This window comes from Scyliorhinus canicula, chromosome 6 (assembly GCF_902713615.1).
Source record: "Scyliorhinus canicula chromosome 6, sScyCan1.1, whole genome shotgun sequence".
NCBI lineage: Eukaryota > Metazoa > Chordata > Chondrichthyes > Carcharhiniformes > Scyliorhinidae > Scyliorhinus > Scyliorhinus canicula.
This window is the reverse complement of record NC_052151.1, coordinates 218,203,318-218,216,799: the sequence shown is the minus strand read 5'-3', so window position 1 is coordinate 218,216,799 and position 13,482 is coordinate 218,203,318. Positions and strand designations below refer to the sequence as shown.

General features: G+C 57.9%; 1 long non-coding RNA gene across 1 annotated transcript; it reads left to right on the top strand.

Moving 5' to 3' along the window:
* Positions 1–5,697: 5,697 nt before the first annotated feature.
* On the top strand, positions 5,698–11,587 carry LOC119966872. Its single transcript, XR_005460870.1, has 3 exons — positions 5,698–5,720; positions 6,307–6,417; positions 11,237–11,587. It is a non-coding gene; the product is annotated as an uncharacterized LOC119966872 (long non-coding RNA).
* The last annotated feature ends 1,895 nt before the right edge of the window (positions 11,588–13,482 follow it).

Here is a 13,482-nt window from a genome sequence, read left to right as displayed (position 1 = left end):
CGGGCTGTGTGAGGCGGGGAGGCTGCAGTGGGCTGTGTGAGGCGGGGAAGCTGCAGCGGTCTGTGTGAGGCGGGGTTTGGAGCGAGGAAGCTGCAGCGGGCTGTGTGAGGCGGGGAAGCTGCAGCGGGCTGTGTGAGGCGGGGAAGCTGCAGCGGGCTGTGTGAGGCGGGGAAGCTGCAGCGGGCTGTGTGAGGCGGGGAAGCTGCAGCGGGCTGTGTGAGGCGAGGAAGCTGCAGCGGGCTGTGTGAGGCGGGGTTTGGAGCGGGGAAGCTGCAGTGGGCTGTGTGAGGCAGGGAAGCTGCAGTGGGCTGTGTGAGGCGGGGTTTGGAGCGGGGAAGCTGCAGCGGGCTGTGTGAGGCGGGGAGGCTGCAGCGGGCTGTGTGAGGCGGGGAAGCTGCAGTGGGCTGTGTGAGGCGGGGAAGCTGCAGTGGGCTGTGTGAGGCGGGGAAGCTGCAGTGGGCTGTGTGAGGCGGGGAAGCTGCAGCGGGCTGTGTGAGGCGGGGAAGCTGCAGCGGGCTGTGTGAGGCGGGGAGGCTGCAGCGGGCTGTGTGAGGCGGGGAAGCTGCAGCGGGCTGTGTGAGGCGGGGTTTGGAGCGGGGAAGCTGCAGCGGGCTGTGTGAGGCGGGGTTTGGAGCGGGGAAGCTGCAGCGGGCTGTGTGAGGTGGGGAAGCTGCAGCGGGCTGTGTGAGGTGGGGAAGCTGCAGCGGGCTGTGTGAGGCGGGGTTTGGAGCGGGGAAGCTGCAGTGGGCTGTGTGAGGCAGGGAAGCTGCAGTGGGCTGTGTGAGGCGGGCTGTGTGAGGCGGGGAAGCTACAGCGGGCTGTGTGAGGTGGGGAAGCTGCAGCGGGCTGTGTGAGGCGGGGAAGCTGCAGCGGGCTGTGTGAGGCGGGGTTGGAGCGGGGAAGCTGCAGCGGGCTGTGTGAGGCGGGGTTTGGAGCGGGGAAGCTGCAGCGGGCTGTGTGAGGCGGGGAAGCTGCAGCGGGCTGTGTGAGGTGGGGAAGCTGCAGCGGGCTGTGTGAGGCGGGGTTTGGAGCGGGGAAGCTGCAGCGGGCTGTGTGAGGCGGGGAGGCTGCAGTGGGCTGTGTGAGGCGGGGTTTGGAGCGGGGAAGCTGCAGCGGGCTGTGTGAGGCGGGGAAGCTGCAGTGGGCTGTGTGAGGCGGTGAAGCTGCAGCGGGCTGTGTGAGGCGGGGAAGCTGCAGTGGGCTGTGTGAGGCGGGGAGGCTGCAGCGGGCTGTGTGAGGCGGGGAAGCTGCAGTGGGCTGTGTGAGGCGGGGTTTGGGGGGGGAAGCTGCAGTGGGCTGTGTGAGGCGGGGAAGCTGCAGCGGGCTGTGTGAGGCGGGGTTTGGGGGGGGGAAGCTGCAGTGGGCTGTGTGAGGCGGGGAAGCTGCAGCGGGCTGTGTGAGGCGGGGAAGCTGCAGGGGGCTGTGTGAGGTGGGGAAGCTGCAGTGGGCTGTGTGAGGCGGGGTTTGGAGCGGGGAAGCTGCAGCGGGCTGTGTGAGGCGGGGAAGCTGCAGCGGGCTGTGTGAGGCGGGGTGGCTGCAGCGGGCTGTGTGAGGTGGGGAAGCTGCAGCGGGCTGTGTGAGGTGGGGAAGCTGCAGCGGGCTGTGTGAGGTGGCGAAGCTGCAGCGGGCTGTGTGAGGCGGGGAAGCTGCAGTGGGCTGTGTGAGGCGGGGAAGCTGCAGCGGGCTGTGTGAGGCGGGGAAGCTGCAGCGGGCTGTGTGAGGCGGGGTTTGGAGCGGGGAAGCTGCAGCGGGCTGTGTGAGGCGGGGAAGCTGCAGTGGGCTGTGTGAGGCGGGGAAGCTGCAGCGGGCTGTGTGAGGCGGGGAAGCTGCAGCGGGGTTTGGAGCGGGGAAGCTGCAGCGGGCTGTGTGAGGCGGGGAAGCTGCAGCGGGCTGTGTGAGGCGGGGAAGCTGCAGCGGGCTGTGTGAGGCGGGGAAGCTGCAGCGGGCTGTGTGAGGCGGGGAAGCTGCAGCGGGCTATGTGAGGCGGGGAAGCTGCAGTGGGCTGTGTGAGGCGGGGAGGCTGCAGCGGGCTGTGTGAGCTGGGGAAGCTGCAGCGGGCTGTGTGAGGCGGGGAAGCTGCAGCGGGCTGTGAGGCGGGGTTTGGAGCGGGGAAGCTGCAGCGGGCTGTGTGAGGCGGGGAAGCTGCAGCGGGCTGTGTGAGGCGGGCTGTGTGAGGCGGGGAAGCTGCAGCGGGCTGTGTGAGATGGGGAAGCTGCAGCGGGCTGTGTGAGGTGGGGTTTGGAGCGGGGAAGCTGCAGCGGGCTGTGTGAGGTGGGGAAGCTGCAGCGGGCTGTGTGAGGCGGGCTATGTGAGGCGGGGAAGCTGCAGCGGGCTGTGTGAGGCGGGGAAGCTGCAGCGGGGTGTGTGAGGCGGGGTTTGGGGGGGGAAGCTGCAGCGGGCTGTGTGAGGCGGGGAAGCTGCAGTGGGCTGTGTGAGGTGGGGAAGCTGCAGCGGGCTGTGTGAGGCGGGGAGGCTGCAGCGGGCTGTGTGAGGCGGGGAAGCTGCAGCGGGCTGTGTGAGGCGGGGAGGCTGCAGCGGGCTGTGTGAGGCGGGGAAGCTGCAGTGGGCTGTGTGAGGCGGGGAGGCTGCAGCGGGCTGTGTGAGGTGGGGAAGCTGCAGCGGGCTATGTGAGGCGGGGAAGCTGCAGTGGGCTGTGTGAGGCGGGGAGGCTGCAGCGGGCTGTGTGAGGTGGGGAAGCTGCAGCGGGCTGTGTGAGGCGGGGAAGCTGCAGCGGGCTGTGTGAGGCGGGCTGTGTGAGGCGGGGAAGCTGCAGCGGGCTGTGTGAGGCGGGGAAGCTGCAGCGGGCTGTGTGAGGCGGGGAAGCTGCAGCGGGCTGTGTGAGGCGGGGAAGCTGCAGCGGGCTGTGTGAGGCGGGGAAGCTGCAGCGGGCTGTGTGAGGCGGGGAAGCTGCAGCGGGCTGTGTGAGGTGGGGAAGCTGCAGCGGGCTGTGTGAGGCGGGGAAGCTGCAGCGGGCTGTGTGAGGCGGGGAAGCTGCAGCGGGCTGTGTGAGGTGGGGTTTGGAGCGGGGAAGCTGCAGCGGGCTGTGTGAGGTGGGGAAGCTGCAGCGGGCTGTGTGAGGCGGGCTATGTGAGGCGGGGAAGCTGCAGCGGGCTGTGTGAGGCGGGGAAGCTGCAGTGGGCTGTGTGAGGCGGGGAAGCTGCAGCGGGCTGTGTGAGGCGGGGAAGCTGCAGCGGGCTGTGTGAGGCGGGGTTTGGAGCGGGGAAGCTGCAGCGGGCTGTGTGAGGCGGGGAAGCTGCAGCGGGCTGTGTGAGGCGGGGAAGCTGCAGTGGGCTGTGTGAGGCGGGGAAGCTGCAGTGGGCTGTGTGAGGCGGGGAAGCTGCAGTGGGCTGTGTGAGGCGGGGAAGCTGCAGTGGGCTGTGTGAGGCGGGGAAGCTGCAGTGGGCTGTGTGAGGCGGGGAAGCTGCAGTGGGCTGTGAGGCGGGGAAGCTGCAGTGGGCTGTGTGAGGCAGGGTTTGGAGCGGGGAAGCTGCAGCGGGCTGTGTGAGGTGGGGAAGCTGCAGTGGGCTGTGTGAGGCGGGGAAGCTGCAGTGGGCTGTGAGGCGGGGAAGCTGCAGTGGGCTGTGTGAGGCGGGGAAGCTGCAGTGGGCTGTGAGGCGGGGGAAGCTGCAGTGGGCTGTGTGAGGCAGGGTTTGGAGCGGGGAAGCTGCAGCGGGCTGTGTGAGGTGGGGAAGCTGCAGTGGGCTGTGTGAGGCGGGGAAGCTGCAGTGGGCTGTGAGGCGGGGAAGCTGCAGCGGGCTGTGTGAGGCGGGGAAGCTGCAGTGGGCTGTGTGAGGCGAGGTTTGGAGCGGGGAAGCTGCAGCGGGCTGTGTGAGGCGGGGAAGCTGCAGTGGGCTGTGTGAGGCGGGGAAGCTGCAGCGGGCTGTGTGAGGCGGGGAAGCTGCAGAGGGCTGTGTGAGGCGGGGAAGCTGCAGCGGGCTGTGTGAGGCGGGGTTTGGAGCGGGGAAGCTGCAGCGGGCTGTGTGAGGCGGGGAAGCTGCAGCGGGCTGTGTGAGGCGGGGTTTGGAGCGGGGAGGCTGCAGCGGGCTGTGTGAGGCGGGGAGGCTGCAGCGGGCTGTGTGAGGCGGGGAAGCTGCAGCGGGCTGTGTGAGGCGGGGAAGCTGCAGCGGGCTGTGTGAGGCGGGGAAGCTGCAGTGGGCTGTGTGAGGCGGGGAAGCTGCAGCGGGCTGTGTGAGGCGGGGAAGCTGCAGCGGGCTGTGTGAGGCGGGGAAGCTGCAGCGGGCTGTGTGAGGCGGGGAAGCTGCAGCGGGCTGTGTGAGGCGGGGAAGCTGCAGCGGGCTGTGTGAAGCGGGGAAGCTGCAGCGGGCTGTGTGAGGTGGGGAAGCTGCAGCGGGCTGTGTGAGGCGGGGTTTGGAGCGGGGAAGCCTCATCCTGCCCTTTTCCCCCGATCCCCATCCTGCCCCCTCTCCCCCCCCCCATCCCCATCCTGCCCTCTCCCCCCCCCCCATCCCCATCCTGCCCTCTTCTCCCCCCCCCATCCTGCCCTCTTCTCCCCCCCCCCATCCTGCCCTCTTCCCCCCCCCCATCCTGCCCTCTTCCCCCCCCCATCCTGCCTCTTCCCCCCCCCATCCTGCCCTCTTCCCCCCCCCATCCTGCCCGCTTCCCCCCCCATCCTGCCCTCTTCCCCCCCATCCTGCCCTCTTCCCCCCCCCCATCCTGCCCTCTTCCCCCCCCCCATCCTGCCCTCTTCCCCCCCCTCCTGCCCTCTTCCCCCCCCCCATCCTGCCCTCTTCCCCCCCCCATCCTGCCCTCTTCCCCCCCCCATCCTGCCCTCTTCCCCCCCCCATCCCGCCCTCTTCCCCCCCCATCCCGCCCTCTTCCCCCCATCCCGCCCTCTTCCCCCCATCCCGCCCTCTTCCCCCCCATCCCGCCCTCTTCCCCCCATCCCGCCCTCTTCCCCCCATCCTGCCCTCTTCCCCCCCATCCTGCCCTCTTCCCCCCCCATCCTGCCCTCTCCCCCCATCCTGCCCTCTCCCCCCCCATCCTGCCCTCTCCCCCCCATCCTGCCCTCTCCCCCCCCCATCCTGCCCTCTCCCCCCCCATCCTGCCCTCTCCCCCCCCACCCCATACTGCCCTCTCCCCCCCCCCCCCCACCCCATCCTGCCCTCTTCCCCCCCCCCCCATCCTGCCCTCTCCCCCCTATCCCCATCCCCAGTGTGTGCCCACCCCCTGCGTTGCCCATTCCGGTGTCCGCCCCCCCCCCCCCCCCTCTCTCTGTGACTCCGGCCCCCCCTCTCTCTGTGACTCTGGCCCCTCCGGCCGCTATTTTTTTAAACAGCCGCAGCTTTTTGTTTTACAAGTTTGGGGGGAGTGGGGGTTTTTCATTTTCAATTTTCAATTCTTTCATTTATTTTACTCTTTATTTTATTTTTGCAAGTTCAGGGCGGGGATTTTATTTTTATTAAATTGTACAGGAAAAAAATTCAGAACTTTGGACAGATGGAGACTCCATACTTTCCGACACCGGAAGGCTTCACCTTCATCCAACAGGTTCCATTGGAGGAGCGTGTACGAGGGCCAAAGGGACCCAAAACCATTTCCTCCATTTTTGTCATGATGTGGAGATGCCGGCGTTGGACTGGGGTGAGCACAGTAAGAGGTCTTACAACACCAGGTTAAAGTCCAACAGGTTTGTTTCAAACACGAGCTTTCGGAGCACGGCTCCTTCTTCAGGTGAATCATTTTTGTCAGCAGCAAACAAGGTAAGAGAAAATGGTGGGTCGCGCAGGTCAGCCGGCGTTGGTCACTCAGGTCGGCCGACGTGGGTCACTCAGGTCGGCCGACGTGGGTCGCGATGGTCGGCCGGGTTGGGTCCAGAAGGTTGGCCTGTGGTAAAAATGGGTCCCCGGAAAAAAAGTTTGAAGAACACTGCCATAAGGGGCAAAACGGTAGCATTGTGGATAGCACTATTGCTTCACAGCTTCAGGGTCCCAGGTTCGATTCCCCACTAGGGTCACTGTCTGTGCGGAGTCTGCACATTCTCCCCGTGTCTGCGTGGGTTTCCTCCGGGTGCTCCAGTTTCCTCCCACAGTCCAAAGATGTGCAGGTTAGGTGGATTGGACATGATAAATTACCCTTAGTGTCCAAAATTGCCCTTCGTGTTGGATGGGGTTACTGGGTTATGGGGATAGGGTGGAGGTGTGGGGCTTGGGTAGGGTGCTCTTTCCAAGAGCCGGTGCAGACTCGATGGGCCGAGTGGCCTCCTTCTGCACTGTGAATTCGATGAAATTCTATCGATAGATGATAAACGATGCTGCGTGGAAACCAAGCTTTTCCTTTTTTTTCCAGCTATCCCAAATCAGAGATGTGTCCACCCTCTACATTGAAACAGTCAAGGATGACGGCTGGTTTCTTAAGGCTGTAAACACCTTTGTCAGCAAGGAGCTGAAAATCCTGGGTGTGAGTACAAAGGGTATTTTTCCCACGCACCTCACACAATGTGGAGCCCATGTCAGCAGTTTCAGTCAAGTTTAAAATGTCAGTTAGATTGTTCTCGGTGTCTGCCTGTTCACAATAAACACAGCCTTGGCTCCCAAACGCTGCCTTGCTACTCCCATTTCCCAGCCCTACCTCCTTCAAATATATCTCCAGCTCTCTTTTGAAACCTCCTATGGAATCCACCCCCACCACTCTCCCAGAACAGCGCATTCCAAATCCCAACAACTCTGAGTAAAGCGGTTTCTCCTCATCGCACTCCGAGATCTCTTGCTGGCCATCTTGAAATTGTGACTCCCAGTCACTGACGTACCAACGAGTGGAAACGGAATTTTTTTTTTTTTTTTAAAAAGGGGCTGGTTTAGCTCACTGGGCTAAATCGCTGGCTTTGAAAGCAGACCAAGCAGGCCAGCAGCACGGTTCGATTCCCGTACCGGCCTCCCCGAACAGGCGCCGGAATGTGGCGACTAGGGGCTTTTCACAGTAACTTCATTGAAGCCGACTCGTGACAATAAGCCATTTTCATTTCATTTCATTGTGGGCAGCAGGGTAGCATGGTGGTTAGCATAAATGCTTCACAGCTCCAGGGTCCCAGGTTCGATTCCCGGCTGGGTCACTGTCTGTGCGGAGTCTGCACGTCCTCGCCGTGTGTGCGTGGGTTTCCTCCGGGTGCTCCGGTTTCCTCCCACAGTCCAAAGATGTGCGGGTTAGGTGGATTGGCCATGCTAAATTGCCCGTAGTGTCCTAAAAAGTAAGGTTAAGGGGGGGTTGTTGGGTTACGGGTATAGGGTGGATACGTGGGTTTGAGTAGGGTGATCATTGCTCGGCACAACATCGAGGGCCGAAGGGCCTGTTCTGTGCTGTACTGTTCTATTTCAGAATTGTGAACACTTCAATAAAGTTTGATTTGATTTGATTTATTGTCACATGTAACGAAGTACAGAGAAAAGTATTTTTCTGCGGCCACGGGAACGTACACAGTGCCTACATAGTAGACAAAAAGAATAATCAACAGAGAACATAGACAAACAGTGATTGGTTACAGTGCGGAACAAGGGGCCAAACAAAGCAAATACAGAGCAAGAGCAGGGCGCCGTGAATAGTGGGTGCGATTCTCCGCCCCCCATGACGGGTCGGAGAATAGTGGGAGGGCCTTCCCGACATTTTTCCCACCCTCCCGCTATTCTCCCCCCGCCCCCCCCCCCCCCCCCCCCCCGCCCAACTCCCGACACGAATCGCTGCCGCCGTTTTTTTACGGCCGGCAGCGATTCACAGCTGTTCGATGGGCCGAAGTCCCAGCCCTTTCCGCCGTTTTTACGAACGGCCAGACCAGGTGTGTTTGCCGTTCGTAAAAACGGCGGGAACAACTCGCTTTTTATAACCATGGCACCGATTGGCACGGCAGTACCACGGCCGTGCCAAGGGTGCCATGGGCCCGCGATCGGTGGGCACCGATCGCGGGCAGCGGGCCCGATGCCCGCGCACTATTTGTCCTTCCGCCGCCCCGCAGTATCCATTCGCGGGGCGGCTGAGGGGCATCCCGGCCCGCGCATGCGCGGGTTTCGCGCAAATACGCGATGACGTCATCCGCGCATGCGCGGGTTGGAGTCTTCCAATCCACGCATGCGCGGCTGACGTCATATGACGCGTCAGCCGGCGCTAACTCGGGCAAGCGGGCTTAACGAAATTCGTTAAGCCCGTGATGCCGGAGCTTACGGCGTCGGGCTGCTAGCCCCGACCGGGGACCAGAATCGGTTCCCGGTCGAGAAGGGGCGCGCTGGCGTCAAACCTGCCCGGGTTTGACGCCAGCCTTACGATTTCTCCCATTTTGGGAGAATCGCGCCCAGTGTTCTTACAGGGAACAGATCAGTCTGAGGGGGAGTCGTTGAGGAGTCTAGTAGCTGTGGGGGAGAAGATGTTCCTATGTCTGGATGTGAGGGTCTACAGCCTTCTGTACCTTCTGCCTGATGGAAGGGTCTGGAAGAAGGCAATGCCTGGGTGGGAGGGGTCTCTGACAACACTGTCGGCCTTCCTGAGGCAGCGGGAGGTGTAGACGGAGTCAATGTGGGGGTGGCAAGCTTGTGTGATGCATTGGGCTGAGTTCACCACACTCTGCAGTTCCTTGCGACCTTGGGCCGAGCAGTTGCCATACCCAAGCTGTGATGCAGCCGGACAGGATGCTCTCTATCGCACATCTGTAGAAGTTTGTGAGAGTCGATGCAGACATGCCGAATCTCTTTAGCTTCCGTAGGAAGTAGAGACGTTGTTGGGCTTTCTTACATAGAGAACTCTCAAGACTATTGACAGTCAGAGAGATCTAGGTGTACAGGTCCACAAGTCACTGAAAGGGGCAGCACAGGTGGAGAAGGGAGTCAAGAAGGCATCCGGCATGCTTGCCTTCATTGGCCGGGGCATTGAGTATAAGAATTGACAAGTCATGTTGCAGCTGTATAGAACCTTAGTTAGGCCACAGTTGGAGTATAGTGTTCAATTCTGGTCGCCACACTACCAGAAGGATGTGGAGGCTTTAGAGAGGATGCAGAAGAGATTTACCAGGATGTTGCCTGGTATGGAGGGCATTAGCTATGAGGAGCGGTTGAATAAACTTGGTTTGTTCTCACTGGAACGACGGAGGTTGAGGGGCGACCTGATCGAACAAAATTACGAGGGGATAGACAGAGTGGATAGTCAGAGGCTTTTTCCCCAGGGTAGAGGGGTCAATTACTAGGGGGCATAGGTTTAAGGTGCGAGGGGCAAGGTTTAGAGGAGATTTACGAGGCACGTTTTTTACACAGAGAGCAGTGGGTGCCTGGAACCCACTGCCGGAGGAGGTGGTGGAAGCAGGGACGATAGTGACGTTTAAGGGGCATCTTGACAAATACATGAATAGGATGGGAATAGAGGGATATGGACCCCAGAAGTGTAGAGGATTTTAGTTTAGACGGGCAGCATGGTCGGCACAGGCTTGGAGGGCCGAAGGGCCTGTTCCTGTGCTGTACCTTTCTTTGTTCTTGACTGTTGCATCAACGTGAGTTGGCCAGGACAGACTGTTAGTGATGGTGACCTCTTCATCTCAATCTTCTCTGTTCCAAGGATACAAGCCCAATTTCTCCAATCTTTTTTTGAATCTAAAATTCCTCATTCCTGGTATCACTCGAGTAAATCTCATCTGCTCTCCCTCCAGAGCTTTAACATCCTTCCTTAAATAAGGTGCCAAGGACTGAACACAATAATCCAAATGATTTGTAGAGGTGGAGCATCACCTCCTTGCTTTTATATCCTGTGCCTCCATTTATAAACCTGAAGATGGGCCGACATTGTGCCATGAGGCATGCTGGTAAAAGAGGCGCACAGAGTGGTGTGTGTGTATGTGGAAAGTGTCATTGCTAGAGGGATGGAGTTTAAGACTAGGGAGGTTATGTTGCAATTGTATAAGGTGTTAGTGCGGCCACACCTGGAGTACTGTGTTCAGTTTTGGTCTCCTTACTTGAGAAAGGACGTACTGGCGCTGGAGGGTGTGCAGAGGAGATTCACTAGGTTAATCCCAGAGCTGAAGGGGTTGGATTATGAGGAGAGGTTGAGTAGACTGGGACTGTACTCGTTGGAATTTAGAAGGGTGAGGGGGGATCTTATCGAAACATTTAAAATTATGAAGGGAATAGATAGGATAGATGCGGGCAGGTTGTTTCCACTGGTGGGTGAAAGCAGAACTAGGGGGCATAGCCTCAAAATAAGGGGAAATAGGTTTAGGACTGAGTTTAGGAGGAACGTCTTTACCCAAAGGGTTGTGAATCTATGGAATTCCTTGCCCAGTGAAGCAGTTGAGGCTCCTTCATTAAATGTTTTTAAGGTAAAGATAGATCGTTTTTTGAAGAAAAAAGGGATTAAGGGTTATGGTGTTCGGGCCGGAAAGTGGAGCTGAGTCCACAAAAGATCAGCCATGATCTCATTGAATGGCGGAGCAGGCTCGAGGGGCCAGATGGCCTACTCCTGCTCCTAGTTCTTATGTTCTTATAAGCTGCTTCCTTGATGTATACTCTGACAAAGGATAGTTCAGACTTGGAGATAGCTTTCACTCATTTATTGAACAGTTAACAAGTCTCCTACTTGAGTTCGACTCTCCTGTTGATCTTGCTGTAGTAACTCAGTCTAACTAACCAGCCTGCTCTAAGCCATGCGGTGGGTGTGATGCTTCCCTGGTCTGCCCCTGTCTCCCTGAGTGTCGCCTATGGAAAGAGGAAGAGCATGTGTGCCTTGTCCTTATATATTGGTCGCCCCCTTGTGGTCATGTCACCTCTGGCTGTGTCATAGAACATAGAACAGTACAGCACAGAACAGGCCCTTCGGCCCTCAATGTTGTGCCGAGCCATGATCACCCTACTCAAACCCGCGTATCCACCCTATACCCGTAACCCAACAACCCCCCCTTAACCCTACTTTTATTAGGACACTACGGGCAATTTAGCATGGCCAATCCACCTAACCCGCACATCTTTGGACTGTGGGAGGAAACCGGAGCACCCGGAGGAAACCCACGCACACAGGGGGAGGACGTGCAGACTCCAAACAGACAGTGACCCAGCCGGGAATCGAACCTGGGACCCTGGAGCTGTGAAGCATTTATGCTAACCACCATGCTACCCTGCTGCCGTGACTGCCCATTGGTCGTGTCCTATCTTACTGGCCTATTGGTTGAATGTCTGTGTGTCACGATGTCTCTGGTGCTCCCTCTAGTGTTTACTCAGTCCTAGTGTATCTACATTAACCCCTTGTGTATTTACAGTGATGCATATCACCCCAACTTTCATGGGAGCAGATCAAAAGACGGCTGACAACCTGACATTTTGCTGATAATACTTTATTTTGGAAACCGGGAACAAGGCACGCTCCAGGACGACCGATGCCAGTAAACTGCAAGCTGAAACATTCGAAAATAACAGATTCAATGGCGATCACCCCAGCGATCTGCATTCGCAAGGCCTGACCTTCAGAAGCTCACAGCCGCACGCCCTCTCGGAGGGCAGATTCCCTCTCAGCGTGCGCTATTTTTAAAGCTGTGAGTCTTGAAACCTATGTAGCTGTTTAAATCAGCACCTCGCTAAAGAATTGAGTTCAATAAAGGTATCGCTGCAAACATAAATCCAACTTTCAGTGAGGGCTCAATTTGTCTGCGTCGTCAGTTGATGCCAGCAGGGGGCAGCAACAGTGCATTCCAGGAGGGGGTCAATCTGACACTAAATTAGCATTGAGAGTCTGGAGGGAACGGTGACCAAACTCTTGCTGAAAGAAGTGGGTTTTAAGAAGGGTGAAAAGGGAGAGGCAGAGAGGGTTGAGGAAGGAATCCTCGAGCTTGGGGACCTCAGCAATTGAGGCATTGCCGCCATCGCTGGATGGATTAAAATCGAACCTTGCGGGGATTTTGACAGGATGGCAGAGATATCAGATAGGTTTGTAGGGCGGCTGGAAGGGGTTGGCCTTGACAGGGATAGAGAGAGAGGCAAACTGCTCCTCCGCTGTTGGAGGCTCAGGATTGAGGGGGAGTTCCACTGTAAGAGGTGCCGTGTTTTCCACAGGAGATGCGAATTAGGAACAGGAGTAGCTCACTCGGCCCTTCGGAGCTGCTCTCCCGTTCAGTTTGATCGTGGCTGTTCCTCTGCCATAACACCACACTCCCGCGCTCTCCCCATATCCCTTCCCGCCTTTCGGGTCCGGAAATCTATTTCCTTTTTCAGTATATTCAGTGGTTTGGCCTCCGCACCTTCTGTGGTGGACAATTCCACAGGTTGGTCACCCTCAGAGAGAGAGATCTATCCTCATCTCCGTCCTAAATGGCCCAGCCGGTGTCCTGACACTGTGACCCCTTGTTCTAGCCCCCAACCCCCTCCCCAGACAGAGGAAACAGCATCTCAGCATCCAGTGTCCAGTATTACAATCCCAGTCCAGACCCCAACAGTGAGACACAAACCCCAATATTTAATGTAGTTTTGTAAGACTGTGAGGAAAGGATATTTTCGCTCCAGGAACGATTACACAAAGAAATATGGATACAGTTTATTAAAACAAACTTTATTAATGACACAGTATTCAAATATCTTTCACATCACACCAGAAAATAATTTGCAATTGCTCCTTCAAAAAATACGACTCAAAACAGTGAATACAATACCCTTAATTGCTATCTTTATTCCCACTTAAACAACAAGAAAGGGAAAAATAAAAAACATAGAGCTCTCAATCCATCCCCATATCCCAATGGCGCACAGTAATACTTGCCTTCCAGGACAGACTTGCCTCCTGTTAGAGCCCCTGCAGGCTCCCCCTATAGGTCTTCAAACCGTTGTTTGGATTGAACAAAGAACAAAGAAAAGTACAGCACAGGAACAGGCCCTTCGGTCCTCCAAGCCCGTGCCGGCCATGCTGCCCGACTAAACTACAATCTTCTACACTTCCGGGGTCCGTATCCCTCTATTCCCATCCTATTCATGTATTTGTCAAGATGCCCCTTAAATGTCACTATCGTCCCTGCTTCCACCACCTCCTCCGGCAGCGAGTTCCAGGCACCCACTACCCTCTGTGTAAAAAAAATATGCCTCGTACATCTCCTCTAAACCTTGCCCCTCGCACCTTAAACCTATGCCCCCTAGTAATTGACCCCTCTACCCTGGGAAAAAGCCTCTGACTATCCACTCTGTCTATGCCCCTCATAATTTTATAGACCCCTATCAGGTCGCCCCTCAACCTCTGTCGTTCTAGTGAGAACAAACCGACTTTATTCAACCGCTCCTCATAGCTAATGCCCTCCATACCAGGATTGGTTTGTTTCAGCTTTCCCCTTTGTCCTCAGACAAGTCTGCTCTGCTTCAAATGCTATTATTCTTTCTTTTTTAAACTATCCTACATGAGAGAGTAAAAGACTTTGCCGATGGGGGGGAGCCAGGTTAGAGCTCAACTCAAGAAGCTTTCGCAAATAGTTTGAATAGCTTAGCTCGGCCCAGCAATGACATCATCTCTCCGAACTGAAAACACATT